Source organism: Cupressus sempervirens, chromosome 9, assembly GCF_028749045.1.
Source record: "Cupressus sempervirens isolate cs-2001-9-10 chromosome 9, ASM2874904v1, whole genome shotgun sequence".
Taxonomy (NCBI): Eukaryota; Viridiplantae; Streptophyta; class Pinopsida; order Cupressales; family Cupressaceae; genus Cupressus; species Cupressus sempervirens.
Genome location: NC_143126.1, coordinates 488872438 through 488892275, shown reverse-complemented (window position 1 = coordinate 488892275; position 19838 = coordinate 488872438).

Here is a 19838-nt window from a genome sequence, read left to right as displayed (position 1 = left end):
GAATTGAGAGAGTTGTTCCTTTTTTTTCTTGAGTTTTCCAATAGCCAATTCTAAATCTAGCTTCTCATTATCAATAGCCTTATCAAGTCTGAATACCTCCATAGCCTTTGATCTATGCTCAAGTTGTTAAAATTATTTCCTAAGAACCACAATGCTTTGATACCAATTGTTGTAAATATACATGATAAGCTAAGTTATTGAGAGGGGAGGGGTGAATTAGTAACCTATACAACTTAATCCTTCTTGTATATTTTGATCTAATTGCATGAATGAAAAACTAAAAGCATCAAAACATTCATAACACCTTTGACACACAATATGGTGACCTAGAAACCTTCCAAATAGAAAGTAAAATTGAGGTGGGGATGATACCTGTTGTCACAAAATTTTTCACCCTTGTCCAAAGTTTTTATCTAAGGACAACCTTGTGAAACATAGAAACAACCTCCAAGATATGGGACTTGAACTATGAGGTTGAGTCTCTAGAGAAGGCCAACTTCCATTGCTACTAGAGTGCACCTAACTACTCTTGGAGAGGAAAAGGGAGAAGGGATGTATGAAAGCAATCTACCTACTCTAATCTAAAGGGGTAATGCACCAAAATAGAGTGTTTGAACTTATCTCTACCCATGAATGCACAACCCACCAGTTTTAACCTAAAATAATATAGATTCAAATATTTCTTAATTGAGAAATTACATGTAGATTAGACAAAAAAATAATGCTATAGGAAGAAACTCCACTCAATATCATTTGAATGTCAAAAGTAGATACAATCATGCAAATTGCAGAACATAGACAATAAACATTAACCAAAGGCAAAGAACCTTGTATAGTGTGTTAATGGCTAAAACAGACTCAACAAAGGATCACAATGGTTCAGAGGCATGAGAAATTATAGTAGTATGCATGAAAGAAATACTAGAGAATCAAAAAAAGATCAACCCTTACAAAGATTTAAAAAATGCCTTTATAGCTTAGGGACAACTAAGATATTTCTAACTAGAGTTACTCCCCAACCACTATCTTAAATGATTTAGAGAATAATCATATAGTTCTAGAGAAAATCTTATCCTAGTATAGATTCAAATACAATGAAATCTAATATTTTTCCAAAAAAGAGCCTTGAGAAAACAAAATAATACCATTAATTCATTCTGATCAAGTAGATGGATAGAACTAGAGATGGTGCAGTGTTTTCCACCATTCACTAGGCATGACATTCATTAGAGAGTGGTTCAAATTGATCATGAATATCTAATCATGCAAAAAAATCTCTTCTTCATAGTTGGATCAACAAACTAGCATAGTCAATAGGTCAACTAAATCCTACAACCAACATGGGCTACGTGGGCCAATAATCTGATTACATTTTGTCACCTCACAAAGTCTCCATGCGATTGACCATATCACTTTAACTCATTGCACCTCCCTTAGACTTAACCATGGTAGCTAACAAAAAATGTCAACCCAATTGCCAATGCCAACTACACCACTATCTCCTTAGACACATGTCTCTTAAGTGTAAGATTGAAACTAAGAAAATTTCCCTTTACGATTTCATAGAATTTGACTGGTTTGTAATATCTCATGTCTTCATTTTTTGGTCTTATGATCCTATGATATCCCGATCTTATGATATCCTTTGACTTTCATAGCATCATATCACTAACATTTCTCCCTGCCAATGCTACTATTAAAGCCTCTATCATAACATCACAAATAAGCTTTTTAAGACCTATAACCACTCAACTGACATAGAATCTTAAGCCTTTCTCTCTCTTCTCCTAATCCTATGATTCCTTGATATTAAAATTCCCCAATCTTATGAGTCTAGCATAACATCATAAACCTTATGTTTCACATCTCCAACTCTATGCTACATCATAGCATCATAAACCTTATGTTTCACTTTCTTGACTCTGCCACATCGTAGCATCATAAACCTTATGTTTCACTTTACAGATTCTATGATGACCTTTGACATCATTTTTATATTATGATCTTATGGTGGACCCCTTGTCATAGCATCTCACCTTTATAATTTGAGCATTCCCTGATCTTATGACCACTGTGTAGACACCTAAAATTGTCCAAATCCCGTTTCCTAGCCAATTAAATAAATATTTATTATTTATTTAATTCCCCTACCTTTAATTAAATAAATTTTACATTTATTTAATTATGTTCACCTTTTCTTGATTTAAATAAACTAAAGTTTATTTAAATCCTAACCTATTCACCTTCCCTTGATTTAAATAAAATAAGGTTTATTTAAATCCTAGTCCATTCACTTTAATTAAGTACTTCATTTACTTGATTAATCCTTTGCCTAATGTCACCTAGAATTAAATATTACATTTAATCCTATTTGAGCACATGGCTCCTAACTTTAGTCCTCACCTAACCTCACTTCGCTAACCTAACCCATCCTGCTAACCTACGTCAAATCACTTATCCACTAATTAATCCTAGTTTCTCATCTAATCACATCCTTAATCATTTGCACAATCCTAATCAAAGGATTAGCAAACCCTAGTCACATGTGACATGTGACTCTTACATCTCTTACTCCTTTGTCCCCCTTCACATGTGAACCAAATGTGTCTCACATATGTGTGAGGAAACATGAATCAAGGTGTCTCACACATGTGTAAGAAACCTTGACCCTCCAACCCTCTTACACCTATCATAGACATGTCACATCAAAGGTTTCTCACACATGTGTGAGCATCTTCCCCCCTTTGAATAGTCAAAAACCCTAATCCACTTGGAGTCCACTTGGCCTCCACCTCATTGATCTTGAGAGATCCTAGCCCTTCATCTTGCATTCGATCTCAACCATCCATTTCATCTCTTTTTCTATAAAAGGAGAGCCCTCTCCTCATTTCCAAAAAAGAAAAGGAAAAAAAAAGCACTATCTACCTTATTGTTATGCTGCTAGATTTGTGAGCAACCACATCCCACAATGTGAAATCATCAATCACTTCGTGATTTGTGAGTTTTGCATAATGCTATTTTGATTTCATTTTATGCATATTTATATATTTATCTTGCATACTTTGAGGTTTGCATAATCATGTGGGAATATGTATTAGTTTCTTAGTGTTATTCCTTTATTACATTTTTATGGAATACAATTTGGCACACCTGGTGGGACCCACTTCATGGGCTCAAACTAACCATCTAATGTGTTTTTGAGTGTTTTGTGAGTGTTCAAACTTGTAAGTTGAAGGTTTGCATTTGGAAATGAAATTTCATGAGGAGCCTCTAATCGAGCCATAAATCCCATCATCACATTTGGAGGACATAAGGGAAGTCTTTGGACATATAGCACTCTATATTTCAATTCTTATTGCTTTATTTTCAAGTTCTAGGAGTATATGCACATTGAACATATTTCTTTGCTAATAGTAAAATTTAAAAAAAGTACTCCCTTTTTGTTAATATATAAATTGTTTAAAAAAAAAGTGAGGAGATTATTTTGTTTCATTTCATTTTGTTTTGTTTATGCACTTTTAAAAAAAAATCATTTATGTTTGCATATTAAAGGGGGGAAGATCATTTTAAAAGCATTTAAAAAAAAAAAAAGGGGGTAAGTTTAAATCTAAAATCTAAAATCTAAAAAAAAAAAATTTAAAAAAATAAAAAACAAACAAAATAAATTTAGAAAACAAAAAAACAAAAAAAAATAAAAATTAAAAATTTTTAACTCTGTTTTTGTGCAGGGCACCACCTGTGAGTGCCGCCCCTGGAGTTGCTCCTCGGTGGCTCCCCCTTTTTCTCCTCTCATGACTTCCACCGCCACTACCTCCTTTCTCTTGGGTCACCTATGACTCCTGAGGTCACTCACATTGGCCATGACACTCACAACCTGTGGCTGTCGTCGCCATTGCCCCCGTCACGGCTGCCCTTCCCATTGCTATTCCCATGCCTCCCTTTTAACCCCAGCATCTCCCTGTGCAACCCTCCGCTATGCATTGCCGCCTGTGGCCTCGATGCCCAAAGAAACCCCAACACCTTTTCCCTTCTCCTTTGCCTTGCGTCCACCCCCCGTGGTCACGTTGCTACCTCTCTTCCCTAAACCTCCATGTGCTGCTTGCTCTCCTATCCGCTATTCCCCTCGATGCCACTACCTCATCACTTCACCTTGCCATTTCCCACTCCACCACCACCTACTCCCTCCCTCGCGGCCATTTCCAACACCTTCTCCCCTTTGTGCTTTCTCACCACGGCCCACTCTCTGTGCTTCCTCACCACCCCCATGTACCTCTGCAACCGCTGCCCTTCCAACTCTCTTCCTCCTGCACCACCTCTTCCCTCCACCACGTACCGTCGATCGCTCCTCCCTACATGCAACCAAACCCTTATCCCCAGCTGTGCAACCTTACACTAGCACAACCACCTACTACTACTCCCACTTTCCTCTTGTGTTGTCCATTTAAAAATGTGTCGCCTCTGCTCATCCTTGCAATTGCTCACCTCCACCACTCACAAAAACCCTAACTCGCCATTTGTTCCTGCCTCTCCCACTTGCAACCTACTCCGCCCACTAAATACATAATAAACCCTTTTTCTTTTTAAAAAGATTTTTAATATTATGTTTTAGTTTTAAAAACAAAACAAAAAAGGGCAAAGGTTTTTTTTTATTTTTATTTTTTTAAAAAAATAACATTAATCTTTTTAATTAACCCTTTCAAATTTCTTTTTTTTTTTTGCAAAAAAAAAAAAAAAAAAAATGTTACTTAACATTCTCCTAACCATCAAATTTTTTCTCGTAGGTCACTGATGTCAGCACTGCATCAGTTGTCCACATGCCCTTTTAGAGTATAAGGAGCAGCCTTCACTTTTTTGCTCATAACTTGAGCATACGAGCTTCGTTTTTGCAAAACAAAATATCCTCAAAAATTTGATTGTGAGCCCATCATCATGGTGTTATTTTCATAAGATTTTGATGCTATTTAGATCCTTTTTTTTGCTATCAAAGACAAAATTTCATGCTAACTCTTTCATTGCAGGCTTGTTTCATGTTTGTCTTGCATTTTCATTGCCCTAACTTGTGTTTTTGTAGGGATATTTTCTCACTAACCATATTGCTTGCAAATTTTTGTTTTAATTTTGTTTTGGGAATGAACTTGTATGCTTAAGCACTTGTCTTTGCATGCATGTTTAAACGTTAAACACTCAATCTTGAATGCACGGTTAATTGAACACATTTTCTGTGGAATGAATGATAACACAATCTTGCATGTCTAAGGATCAATGAACATTGCACTCACATTTCAATTTATTTCTTAAAATGAACAATCAATCAATCTTGAATGCATAATGCAATTGGTTCTTTCCTTGTTGAATTTTCTTATGCACACACTCAATTTACTTTATTGTTGATGAATCCATGATTTTCATTTATGTTGACAACAATTTCAAGTTGGAAAGAACATTGTATGTTATAAACACGCATGTCTTCAAATAGATTACAAAAACCTAAAGTTTCATCGAGAAAGAATGTGTGTCTTTTAAACCCCAAGGCCACTTATGTATTCTCTCCTCTCGCGCCTTCGAGTGATCTTGGGTGCACAAGAAATAAGTGGTCTTATTTCTCCTTTTTAGGAGGCTTGCTTGGGGATTTCATCACCCCTTGGGATGACCTCAACTCTAGTGTTCTGGTAGAGTATAAAAATTAGGAGGTGAATCAAAAGACACCTCTCTTGGAAGCATAATGTTGTCACTCTTGGCTAAGCCCTAAAGAACTTTGTACCTTTGGGAAGTGAAGGAGGACATTTGGGTTACCATCTCCCCCCGGCTGTGTGGTAGTATTTTCTTCCATCTACAAATTTGGGCCTCACATACCTTGTGTATATCAAGGATGCCCTCTAGTTGATCCTTGTACATCCTAGTTGAAACCTCATAGGATTGTTGGTGTGTTTGACATTATTGAGTGTTTGGAACACACTTTCCTTGTACATATTTCCTTGTTTGATTTTGCATCTCAAATTTGAAAAATCCAAAAAAATCATAAAACATAAAAATCCAAAAAAAAAAAAAAAAACAATTTCAAAAACAACAAAAACAAGTCTTGGTTCAAGTCCTCTTAGTCAAGTTGTCCACATCAATTCCACATCATCAAAGACATCACCCTCACACATCTCTTGTCTTCACCATTCAAACCATTCCTTGAAACCTTAATCATCTCTATTCATCCAAATCATTTCCTCATATTCCTAATCATTCAATCTAATCCATAATCTTCATCCTAATCATGGTTCATAATCCCCATTAAGATCCAATTTCCTTATTCAATGATTCATCCTCATGATTCTTCTAATATAGTTCCTTGTCAAATTCAGTCATTTCTAATCAATTCTTAATTCGATCCATTTACATATTCCTCCATAATCAATCTTTCTAATTTCATTCACGTCTTCTTCTAATTTAACTTTGCATCAAATCGTTCTACTTTGGACATAGGAGCATTGTCATCACCATTGGACTTTCATTCAAATCCAACATTCACTTGTTAACAATATCATAGGGTTTTTATCAATTCAAATCAAACCCTTATCCAATCAATATCAAATCAAAATCAAATCAAATCATATCAAATCCAATCCAATTCAAATCCAATCAACACAAAGTCCAAGGCTCCTAGTCCTAAGTTCATATCAAATCTTTCATCACTCTTCCTCTAGCATCCATGAATCCAAATTTTCTTAATCAAATGGTTGACAATCTTCAAAGGCACTATGGAATTCCACCTCTTGTTCAACCTACATATCAAATCCATCCTCAAAACTTCATATCCAACTTTAATCCATCTCATGTGCAATATTCTTCTACCTTTGACAAGGGAAATCCACCTCATTATTCTTCACCTACATATGCTTCTATTCATAGCCCACACACTTCCTCAAACACAAATGCCCTTGCCATGGAAATGGAACAATTAAAGAATGATCTCTTAGCAAGACAACTAAAAGAGGACACATTCCATGCCATGTGTCCTCTTCCTCCATGTTTTGAAGATCCTAGTCCTCATGTCCCATCCAACCTCAACCCTCCATGTAATCCCCTACCCATAGTTCCAACTTCACACAATCCTAATCCTCCAAAATCCACATCCTCCCCACCTCGTAAGGGGTATTTTTCATCACTCTTGGCTAAGTGTAAAATACAAAATGAAGAGAGTCAATCACCCAAAATCATACCCTCGATTCCATCTCATGACCTTCCTCCAAAGCATGACATTATATATGCCTCTTCTCCTCTAGATCTGAGCATTTCTTCATCCCATCATTCCTTTATCCCTCAAGATCCATTTATCCCTCCTAGCCCATCTCCCACTTCCCTTCTTAATCAAGATCAAGACATTCCATGTACCACACATCTTACCATTTCCACTTCCTCTCAAGAGTTCACTTCTGTAGATCCTCCACTTCATGAAGATTCTCCTTCCACTCCATCCATTAACTCTCCTCCATGTCAAGATCAAATCATGCCATCTCATGATTCCATCCCCTCCATTCCATCTCATGATCCATGCATTCCACCACATGATCCTCTTTCAAGTCAAGATCAAAGCACCCCTCCATTTTCCTTTCATGATCCCACTCCATCTCACGATCCTATTAGCCCTCATAATCCTAATCCTCCACATGATCCTATCCCACCTATCCAATCCACTCATGAACCCCATCTACATGGACTCGCATCTTGTGTTGAAAATAATAAGTATCCCATTGAAGAAACAATGTCTCAAGATGTTGGTATGCCTTCCACTTCTTCCAATGCCACAATTCCTCCTTGTAAACCTAAACACTTCCATCATTCATCTTCCAAGTCCATTTTAGGACCTTATATCCATATTCTCATTCCTTCATCTCTTCCATCCATTCTAGGTCCTTGTGTTCCATCGTCAAACCCTTCATCCCTTCCATCCATTTTGGGCCCTTACATACATTCATCCACCATAGCCATGTTTTCCATTTCATCCCCTCATGGCCCTAGTCAAGATCAACAAAGGCACATATCCTTGAATTCCCTCCAATGTCCACCATCCATTTGCTCTTCTTCATGCACCCCTACCATTGCTAATGGAAGCACATTGGATGCTAAAGAAAAAGAAAATAAAGCTAAAAATCCACAAAAATCCAAGGATCAACATGTTCTCTCTAAAAGACATGTTCAAGAAAAGAAAAATATGATCCAAAGAAAAATCAAAAAGCCACAAAGGCTAAAAATCAAAAATGCAAAAATTTTGTGGATACCAAAGCTACTTAATGTAATAATGAATCTCAAAGAAAGATTCACAATGACATCCAATTCTACTAATCCAAAGGCTTACCTCATTCATAAATTAGCTAAGCTTCCATTTTCAAAATCCATTTTGGGTCCTTATATACCCAAATCCATCATCTCCTTCATCCAATTTGGGTTCCTATATCCCAAAATTCAAATAGCCTCCTACATATCCTCCTAAATTTCCTCCTTTCCATCACCCTTCAAGGTGTGTGCCAATGACGATCTTTCCACCTCCTTCATCTATTAATTCACAATTCTTCCAACCTAGCATCCATCAACCATGTCTTCCTCCCTCCCACTCCACCCACTTAATCTAACATTTTTCAGAAGCCATTTGCCTCCATTCACTATCCTACAAACATCTATGAGAAAATAGTACAAATTCCTTGAAAATAATCAGAATAAAGAAAAAAATATCAAGGGATACCATCCATGTAAATAGATGCTTGAGTCCTCCCTTCATTTTCCTATCATGTATCCATTGCCTTCTAATTTTGCTTATCCACCCATTCACTTTTCCTCTTCCACTTGCACTCTACACTGGGGGCAAGCTCCATCCATACCATTTTCCCTTGCATATCTTCCATACTTCCATCTACCATTCATCATCCTTTCCCATCTTTGATCTTGGTTATCACTTTCCTTTCATCCATCCATGCCCACTTTCCATATCCCTTGTGCATCATCCATACATTTTCCTACATACTTCCATAATCCTTCCATACATTTGAGCTTGACATACTATTCATATCTTTCATTCCATAGTCCTTGTCATGTTCATCCATTTTCCATCCATACATGTACATACTTCCATCTTTTGTTCATATGTCCTTGATCTTGGTTATCTCTTCCATTTCATCCACTTCATTTCCCACATTTCCTCCATACCCTTCATACCATTATTCCTTTTTCATACCCTCCCTCCCATATCCCTTCTTCATTCCACTTTCATACCCATGCTCATGATCATTATTAGAGGCACCATAATGAAATGTTCATACATGCTTTGGAAGAGCACATGCCTTCTTTTCCTCCATACGCTAGACTTCCTACCATCTTTCAATTTTCACACACATTTTCTTCCATTTTCCTATCCTTAGCATGGGGCATTGGGACTCCTTCAAAACATGGTCCTTGGTTCCACATTTTCTGATACCATATCATTTGGTCCCTCATATCCTTTCACCATTCCTTCCATCAACCAATTCATATTGCTTTTCCTCCATTTACCATGCCTTAGTTTTCCCTTGTCATTGGTCCCAATTCATTCTATCTCATGTTCATTCAATCACTTTATTTCTATCCATTCTAGCCAGTCTATCTCACATTCATTCAATCTAATTCTTCCAACTCACTTCAATCAAATTCATTTATCCTCTAATTCAATCAACTTTCCCTTCTCCTAATTCTTCCACATGAATATCAATTCTACTTTAATCATTCTTCATCCTATCAATATCTATTCTTCCAATCTCATCCACATTCATTCTTCTATCCATCATAAAATCCAAAAAAAATAAAAAAATTTCACTATGCAATCAATACTAATCCAATCAATTCATCAATTTGACCCAATCAGCTGATAATCCATTAACCATATTCAATATTCTCATGGGATGAATCCTTCCCAATCCTTGGATGTGCATTACACTTAGCATTAGCTTTGCCATCCCTAATCAATCATCATCAATCAATCCATTAATTGGTTTTTAGCTTGACTAGGGGCAAATTGTTGGTTTGCTTTTGGTTTTTTGTGCATGATTGCTTGTTACTTGTATGCATTAGTATTTTTTGCATTTCTCATGGTCTTTGCATCCTATTTTCCTAGGAATCATGGTGTTCCATATCATGGTTTCATAAGGCATATGGTTGTATTAGACCCCTTTTATCACGTACTTGACACATTGTCATCTTGGTTCCTCATACCTTGGTGCATAGTGTTAAATACAATATCAAACTTAGGTTGTTTACACCATTGCAGCATAACTTTTCCACTCCCTTCCACCTTCCTATCCATTTTGAGAGAACATCTGTGTTCTCCTAACCCACATGTCCTCTCGAGGGGGCATACCTTTCCACCTTTGTCATCCTTCCTCATCCTTGCATGACTAGGGCATCATGCTACTAGTCTTATCCTACCATCCACTATGTTTTATTCTTCTTTGATATAACATTACTAATGCTATATCAAAGAGGGGAAAAATGTAGACACCTAAAATTGTCCGAATCTCGTTTCCTAGCCAATTAAATAAATATTTATAATTTATTTAATTCCGCTACCTTTAATTAAATAAATTTTAGATTTATTTAATTATGTTCACCTTTTCTTGATTTAAATAAACTAAGGTTTATTTAAATCCTAGCCCATTCACTTTAATTAAGTACTTCATTTACTTGATTAATCCTTTTCCTAATCTCACTTGGAATAAAATATTACATTTAATCCTATTTGAGCACATGGCTCCTAACTTTAATCCTCACCTAGCCTCACTTCCCTAACCTAACCCATCCTTCTAACCTAGGTCAAATCACTTATCCACTAATTAATCCTAGTTTCTCATCTAATCACATCCTTAATCATTTGCACAATCCTAATCAAAGGATTAGCAAACCCTAGTCACATGTGACATGTGACTCTTACATCTCTTACACCTTTGTCCCCCTTCACATGTGAACCAAATGTGTCTCACACATGTATGAGGAAACATGAATCAAGGTGTCTCACACATGTGTGAGAAACCTTGAGCCTCCAACCCTCTTACACCTATCATAGACATGTCACATCAAAGGTTGCTCACACATGTGTGAGCATCTTCCCCCTTTTGAATGGTCAAAAACCCTAATCCACTTGGAGTCCACTTGGCCTCCACCTCATGAACACCTCATTGATCCTAAGAGATCCTAGCCCTTCATCTTTCATTCAATCTCAACCATTAATTTCATCACTTTTTCTATAAAAGGAGAGACCTCTCTTCATTTTCAACAAAAAAAAGAAGAAGAAGAAGCACTATCTACCTCATTGTTATGCTGCTGGATTTGTGAGGAACCACATCCCATAATGTGAAATCATCAATCACTTGGTGATTTGTGAGGTTTGCATAGTGCTATTTTCATTTCATTTTATGCATATTTACATGTTTATCTTTCATATTTTGAGGTTTGCATAATCATGTAGGAATATGTATTTGTTGCTTAGTGTTATTCCTTTATTACATTTTAATGCAATACACACTGTAACATTTCAACACTTCATACTTTCCTCACACGATCTTACAAAATCTCATAGCATCATAGGCCTTTGAATTTTGAATCCTAACCTCATGATATTATATTTCCATGGTATTTAAAAATTGAAAAGCATGGGAAGTGGTTGTTTATCTTTTAAATTCAAATGTCGTAATTTTGGTGAGAAGGCAAAATTGGCCAACAATTCCGATGACTCAGAGGGGATGCAAGACAATTATGCATATACCAATGGCTTGAAGCATCCATTGGGCTATAGAATCATAAAAATGTGAGAATCTACCTAGTAAAACCCTAAAAATTGCAGAAAACATACCCTAGAAACTTCAAAACTACCTCTCTACAACTGGAACTAGGAACCCAAAACTATTATGCAACCTTTGCAAAATAGATGTGCTTGTGCATTTCTTGGAAAAAAGGAAACAAGAAATGAAACTATCCTAAATTATATAGATGAAGTGCTCATTCTTTTTCAAAAGCAAGACTTAAGATATATTCTATTAACTAGAATAGGTAGAATTTTACCATCGAGCCTGCTTAATTTAAAAGCATTGGCCTATTTGCAACTGATAACCACATAGGAATCACTCCATAGTGTATCAAATTTTGAGTGCCTCCCTAATTTTTTCTTATCTGCAGCCCATCTTAATACCAGATCACCTTCTCTGAAGACTTTGACCCTAGCTTTCTTATTGAAACTCCTTTTCACCTATTTCTGATGTGTTTCTAGGGTATGCATGGCCTCTTTCCTCTTCTCTTCTAGTTCCCTTAGTTCTACTATTCTTACTATCATGGCATAATTGTCTATTAGCTCCAACTAATGAGCTAGTTCTAGGGATGAAAAATCTAATGAAATTGGAAGTCTTGCTTCCATGCCATATACCAACATAAAGGGTGAATTTTCTATGGCCCTCTTAGGTGTTATTCTATTAGCCCATAGTGTTGTACTTAACTTTTGATGCCAAAATCTTTGATTTTCCTCTATAGTCCTTTTCATAATCCTAATTAGGTTTTTGTTGGATGACTCAGCCAATCTATTGCCTTAAGGGTAGAAGTTAGAGGATGTGTTGAAGTAGATATTATGATCAATTGCCCATGCACAAATCTGAGCTAGTACAAAAGATTTTGCATTATCTAAAATAATAGTTGAAGGGGCACCAAACCTAGTCATAATTCCATCAAGGAATTCAATAAGAAAAGATTATGTGGCATCCTTTAATGTTATTGCTTCTATCCATCTAGTAAAGTAATCTATAGTAGCTAAAATCCACTTGTGACCAGAGTTGAAAGAAGGATTGATAGGGCCTATGAAATCCAATCCCAATTGAGCAAAAGGCTAGACCACTTGGATGGAATGAAGAGGAAGAGCTAGAGGCTTTTTCTTACCAGATAAGAAGTCACATTTTACACACTTCTATACATACTTATGACAATCATGGAACAAGGATGGCCAGTAGTAACCAACCCTCATGATCTTCATTGTAGTTTTCCTTCCTATGAAGTGGCTACCATCAAGAAAATCATGAATCTCTTTGATCATTCTTTTAGCTTTGTTTGTTTCAATGCATCTTAATAGGACTCCATTAAAATCTTTCCTGAAAAGGATACCATCAACTATGACATAAGGAATTGACTACAACCTACACTATCTCCTTTTAGTTCTATCTACTCCTTGAGGGTATCTACTTCCTATCAAGAAGCTCATCATTTCATTTATCCAAGTTTTTGGATTATCATTTCTTGCTTCATGCTATTTTTTCAATATCATGGAAACTTCCTCATCTAACTCCTAAGAAAAAATCATCTATTTTCATTTGTCCTTCCCTCTTATCAACTTGGTAATCTGGATGTCAACATCATATTCCATTACTTTAGTAATCCAACTAGCTCTCTTCTCACTAATATCTTTGTTCAAAAGGAAATCCTTTACACTGGCATGGGGTACCAACAAATGGATCTTGCTATGTAATAGAAGGTGTCTAAATTTCTTCAAGGCTTTGATGACTACAAGGACTTGCTTCTCTACATAATTGTATTTGTCTTAATATCTTTTAAGCCCTTCACTAAAGAAGGCAATAGGCTATTCTTCATTCTTATCATTTTTTTGAGTCAAGATAGCAAAGATACTTGACTCACCACCTAAAGTATAAAGAATGAAATCCTTCTCAAAGTTTATATTGATAAGAGTATAGGATTAGACTATTGCTGCTTTGAATTATTCAAAATTTACCTTCCCTTCCTTGGTCCATGAAAAGACCATATTCTTTTAATAATGGCTGTAATAGGTTCCATCATGGTAGCTCAATTAGGGATAAACCTCCTCGCAAAATTTATTTTACCAAGAAAACTTTGCAGACCCTTCTTATGACTAGGAAGAGAGAGAGAGAGAGAGAGAGCAAGTATCACCTTTTTTCTCTCTGGATCAATATTAAACTATCTTTTGAAATAATTTTTCCTAATAGTTTTCCTTGATTAGTAGTGAAGACACACTTACTTGGGTTAAGGGATACCCCAAACTCTCTACACCTTATGAACACTTATCTGAGATGACCAACATAATCTTCTACATTCTTTGAATACACTATGATATCATCAAGGTAAACCAATACAAAATTTTCAATTATTTTTTTGAAGGCCATCTCCATTGCCTTTTGAAATGTGGCACTTACATTCATTAGCCCAAAAGGCATCTTACTATAAGCATAGGTGCCCCACTTGGTGGTGAATGCAGTCTTGTATCTATCATACTCTTTGACCAACACCTAATTGTAACCAAAGAATCCATCAAGAAATGAGAACCTCTCCAAGCCACTGACCTTGGACAAAATATGTTCCATGGAAAGAAGGGGATGGTGACCCTTAAGGGAAGCTTGGTTGAGATCCCTAAAATCCACACATAATCTAATCTCTCCATTCTTCTTCCTGATAGGGATGAGGTTTTCTACCCATGATGAGTTCTTGATAGGGAAAATTATATTAGCCCCAATTAGCTTGGATAAATCTTTTCTCATTAATGGCTCAATTTTAGGATTCACTGGCCTCTATTTTTGTCTTACCACTTTGACAATATCAATTAAGTCTATGGTATGCTAAAAAAACCTTGGATGAAAACCTTTTAAATCATCATATGTCTAAGAAAAGGTATCATTAAATCCTTGACATAGGTGAATGAAATTCTCTTGCTTAGTTTTGGAGCATAAACCACAACTAGTGTATAATCATCTTTGTCAATAGCTAAGTTTATGACTCTACCTCTTGCTTGGTCATTAGGGTTGAAAACACTCTCTAAGGTAATAAGACCTTTTGATAATTTGTTGGAACTAAGATTGATGATCTGATCTCCATACTAGTCATGTAACCTAGACTAGTTTCTCTCTAAGAATCTTGCCTCATTCTACAAGAAATTTACAATTTGTGCATCAGATTAAAAAACTTGTCAATTGGTGTTGTTTTTAGGAATTGTAGGCCTAACTACCACTTTGATTTGTTGCCTCTTCTCTTCCATAAGATTCCTTGGTACATTGTAAGATACACCCACTATTGCAAGCCTATCAACATGTCTATTTTTTTTCTAGGGATGCTTTGAATATTAAATGCATCAAACTTTTAAGAAAATCCCATACACTATGTTTATAAGACTTGAGAAAGCCATTCTTAGTGACATTCTGATTTCTAACTTGATTAACCACCAACTCACTGTCTTCATATACACTCAAAGTTTGAATTCCTCTTTTGTGAGCTAGTAGAAGACCCTAAATCAAGGACTCATACTTGGCCACATTATTGGTACAACTAAACTAGAATCTAAAAGAGAAATAGTACCTTGCTTGTGTAGGAGAAATCAACATCACACCTGCCCCTGATCCATTCTTATTCCTTGATCCATCAAAATACATACTCCATATCCCACTCAAATCTTCTTTGGTTTTCATAAGGTTAGGGACAAGATCATCCTTTTCTAACATGTAGTATGTACTAAGACCTATCTCAAGGGTTTCTAATATGGGATCAAATTGATATGCATTATCCCATTCATCTAAGAGAAAATTAGGTATCTCTGCTAAAGAAGTGGTAGACTTATTTACTATGTCATTCTCATCCATTTCGAGGATAGTGAAATTCATATTGATGAGATTAGGGGTGTAGGGTTCAATGTGATGGAGGGCTAGAGGCTCTACTATAATTCAATCCTCGGTCCCATATCTTGTTCTAAAAAACATATATGACCAATCAGAAGATATGTAACCACCTATTTTGGCAATGAAGTCTCTTGATAGAAAAATGGCAAAATGTGGCTTGACTTTAACAACAGATATATCTTTAGTCATAGTACAACTAGTGCATGCATGTAGGGCCATTTCCACATTCCTAAGGATCCTTATAGTCTTGATGGTACTACCATCCAACTATAGTACATCCCTAACAATGGTCTCATATTTCATTTCTAAAGCATCAACAACACACCTAGGCATCACTGAACTACTAGCCCCTGAATCAATCATGAAATTGTGGACTAGCTTATCCCCTATAATTAGAGAAATATAAAATGGATGAGGTCTAACCTTTTTACTTTTTTCTACCTCGTTTGATGCCTATACTAGGCTTGTGGCACTATCCATGCTAGGTGGTTGATCCTTTGGTTGAATACTTTCCAACTCCTGTTGTAGTAGCCTCTTTTGCATGGGTATAGTAGCAACAACATCCCACATGGAAATATTCACATTTTTCTTCTTCATTTTTTCAACCACACTAAAGGAGGCATTGGGTACTTTGGTAGAAGCCTTGGGAACTACATGTGTAGGTGGTTGAGATGGAACAACTTGGGGACTATTAAGATCTCCTCTAGAATTACTCTATTTTTGTCATTGAGGAGCATTGGCTCGATCATCTGTTGCTTGTACATGAGGCATTGCATTTGACATTAAAGATTTATTAGGAGGAGGAGGGGTAGCATCTTCAATAGGTCTTCTTTTTCTCCTAGTGTTGTGAGCAATGGAATCTTGGTTTACATTACAGTGTTTCTCCACCTGATGATTCATAAAGGAGAAATCACCCTATCTTTGTATATATGAGGCATCTTTGGATTGATTCTCCTTGTATGATTATCCTACTATAGGCTCTTGAATGGTCAAAGCCAAATAAGATTCATCCTTCTAACACATGCAATAGGTATAGGAGTAATTACAAGAGGGACAAAAATCTTGATCTTGGGCCATATTTTTTTGAGGGACTATGGACCTACTTTGGTTTACACTTGAGGTTAAAGCATAACCATTATACCTACTCTGATCAAAAGAATTATTTCCACAATTATGATTTGGAGGCCTACCAATGTTCAAAGTTTGATATTGCAATTGATGAGCCTTACTACCTTGAGCTTGCTGCCTTTCCAATGTCACCACTTTGTTGCCCACTTTTTGCATCATAGAGAAGCTATCTTCCAATTTATTCTCTTGGCCTTGCAATCTTTCATTTATACTCAACATCATAGACTACATCATCTCCTTGATTTCATCTATTCCATTTGAAGATGTGGAAGCTTGAGGGACTAGAGCAAGGGATTGTGATGTGGAAGTTATGGGAATAAGGGCCATTGTTGGTTGGTGATTGGGACATTAGTGAAGAAGGTCATAGGAGGCCTGAGGGCTAACTTTCCTCCTTGTATCTATATGTTTTATGCCCTTATTGTGATTTCATAAGCATTAGGTAAAGTATCTCCTCCTATGGCTTAAAAGCTTTGAGATAATGGAAGAAGGAATTACTAGGGGTAGGCTTCATTGAAGTAGGTATTTTGTCCCATGTTTTATGAAATCTATAATTGAAATAAGTGATACATTCATGGGGGGCTCTTTTTTATAGTACTTAGCTTCTCTAAAAGTGACAAATAGTCACTTTTGTGCTTGAAGTGTTTACATAATCTTGCTTCTAATCCATCCCAATCTGTTATAGAACCATGTAATAGACTTCTATACCATTATAGGGATTTTCCTTTTAAAGATGATGCTAGGAGTCTAACGACCACATCATCTTCTCTAATACCATGGATATTACTGACATTTGTGACCTTTTGAATATGTTCCAAGGGAGAGATAGAAGTTTCACTAGTAAATTCAAGTATACTTTTGATGTAGCTACTGGTATATCATGTCTTTGGGCCAATAATAGAGGACTTCCACCATTAAAGGTGGCAAAAGCATGAGCTCTAGCCATATAAACAAGTAGTCTATTAATATGAGTTGATGGCTTTCTAGTTTGATATCTCACAACAAGAGTAGTGGAAATTAACCTTCCAAGGGTATGTATTTCTTCTATACTCCTTACTGGAGATTGAGACAATCTAGTCTTTCTTCTTCTAGGATTTGAAAATGAGAGTTCTTGATACTGAAAATTACCTCTAGAAGATGCCCTAGTTTCAAATTTGGGCATGAATCACAAAAAATTTGGTCTGGAACCAGATATGAAGGGTGCAGAGTCACCAAGTTCTTGTAGAAATGAGCCTCTTAAGGACTATCTTCTCAGCATCAACTTGAAATCTTCTTGAACTTAGTCCCACCAAGCATGCCAAAAACTATTGTCACAAAAGTTTTCACCCTTGTCAAAAGTTTTTACCTCAAGATAACCTTGTGAAATATGGAAACAACCTCCAAGCTATGGGACTTGAACTATGAGGTTGAGTCTCTAGAGAAGGTCAACTTCCTTTGCTACTAGGGTTTACCTAACTACTCTTAGAGAGGAAAAGGGAGAAGGGATGCATGAAAGAAAATCTACCCACTCTAACCTAAAAGGATGATGCACCAAAATAGAGTGTTTGAACTTATCTCTACCCATAAATACATGATCAACCAGTTGTAACCTCAAAGAATACAGATTCAAACCTTGCATAATTCAACAATTACACATAGATTAGACAACAAAAGAATGCTATAGGAAGAAACTCCACTTAATATAATTCAAATGTCAAAATTAGATACAATCATGCAAATTGTAGAAAATAGACAAAAAACATTAACTAGAGGCAAAGAACCTTGCACAATGTGTTAATGGCTAAAAGAGACTCAAAAAAGGATTACAATGGTTTAGAGGCATGAGAAATTATAGTAGTACACATGAAAGAAACACTAGAGAATCAGAAAAAGATCAACCCTTACAAAGATTAAAAAATCTACTTTTATAGCTTAAGCATAATTGAGATATTTCTAATTGGAGTTACTCCCTAACTACTGTCTTAAATGCTTCAAAGAATAATCATACAGTTCTCGTGAAAATCTTATCATGGTACATATTCAAATACAATGAAATCCAATATTTTTTGAAAACAAAGCCTTGAGAAGACATAATGATGCCATTAGGTCATTCTGACCAAGTAGATGGATAAAACTAGAGATGGTGGAGTGTTTTATGCCATTCACTAGGCATGGTATTAATTGGAGAGTGGTTGAAATTGATCATGAAGATCACATTGTGCACAAAAATATCTTCTTCATAGTTGGCTCAATGAACTAGCATAGTCAATAGGTCAAGTGAATCCTGCAACCAAGATGGGCCACGTGAGCCAATAATATAATTTCATTTTTCCACCTCACAAAGTCTCCATGCAATTGACCATATCACTTTAATTAACCACACCTCCCTTAGACTTAACCATGGTGGCTAACAAAAAATTGTCAACCCTATTGCCAATGCCAATTGTAGTGCTATCTCTTTAGACACATGTCTCTCAAGCATAAGATCAAAATCAAGAAAATGTCCCTTTATGATCTCATAGAATCTAGTAGCTTTGTAATATCTCATGTCTTCATTTTTTGGCCCTTTGATCCTATGATATCCTAATCTTATGGTATCCTCTGACTTTCATAGCATTGTATCACTAACATTTCTCCTGCCCAATGCTATGGTTAAAGCCTCTATCATAACATTGCAAATGATCCCTTTAAGGCCTTTGACCACTCAATGAATGTAGAATCTTAAGCCTTTCTTTCTCTTCTCCTAATCCTATGATTCGTCAATCTTATGAATCCTTGATCTTATGTGTCTGGTGTAATATTGTAAATCTTATGTTTCACATCTTTGACTCTAGGCCACATCATAGCATTGTAAACCTTATGTTTCACTTTCCTAACTCTACACCACATCATAGCATCATAAACCTTATGTTTCACTTTATCAATTCTATGATGACCTTTGACATCATTTTGATATTATGATCTTATAGTGGACCCCTTGTCATAGCTTCTTACCTTTATAATTTGGGCTCCTTGATCTTATGACCACCATAACATTGCAACACTCCATAC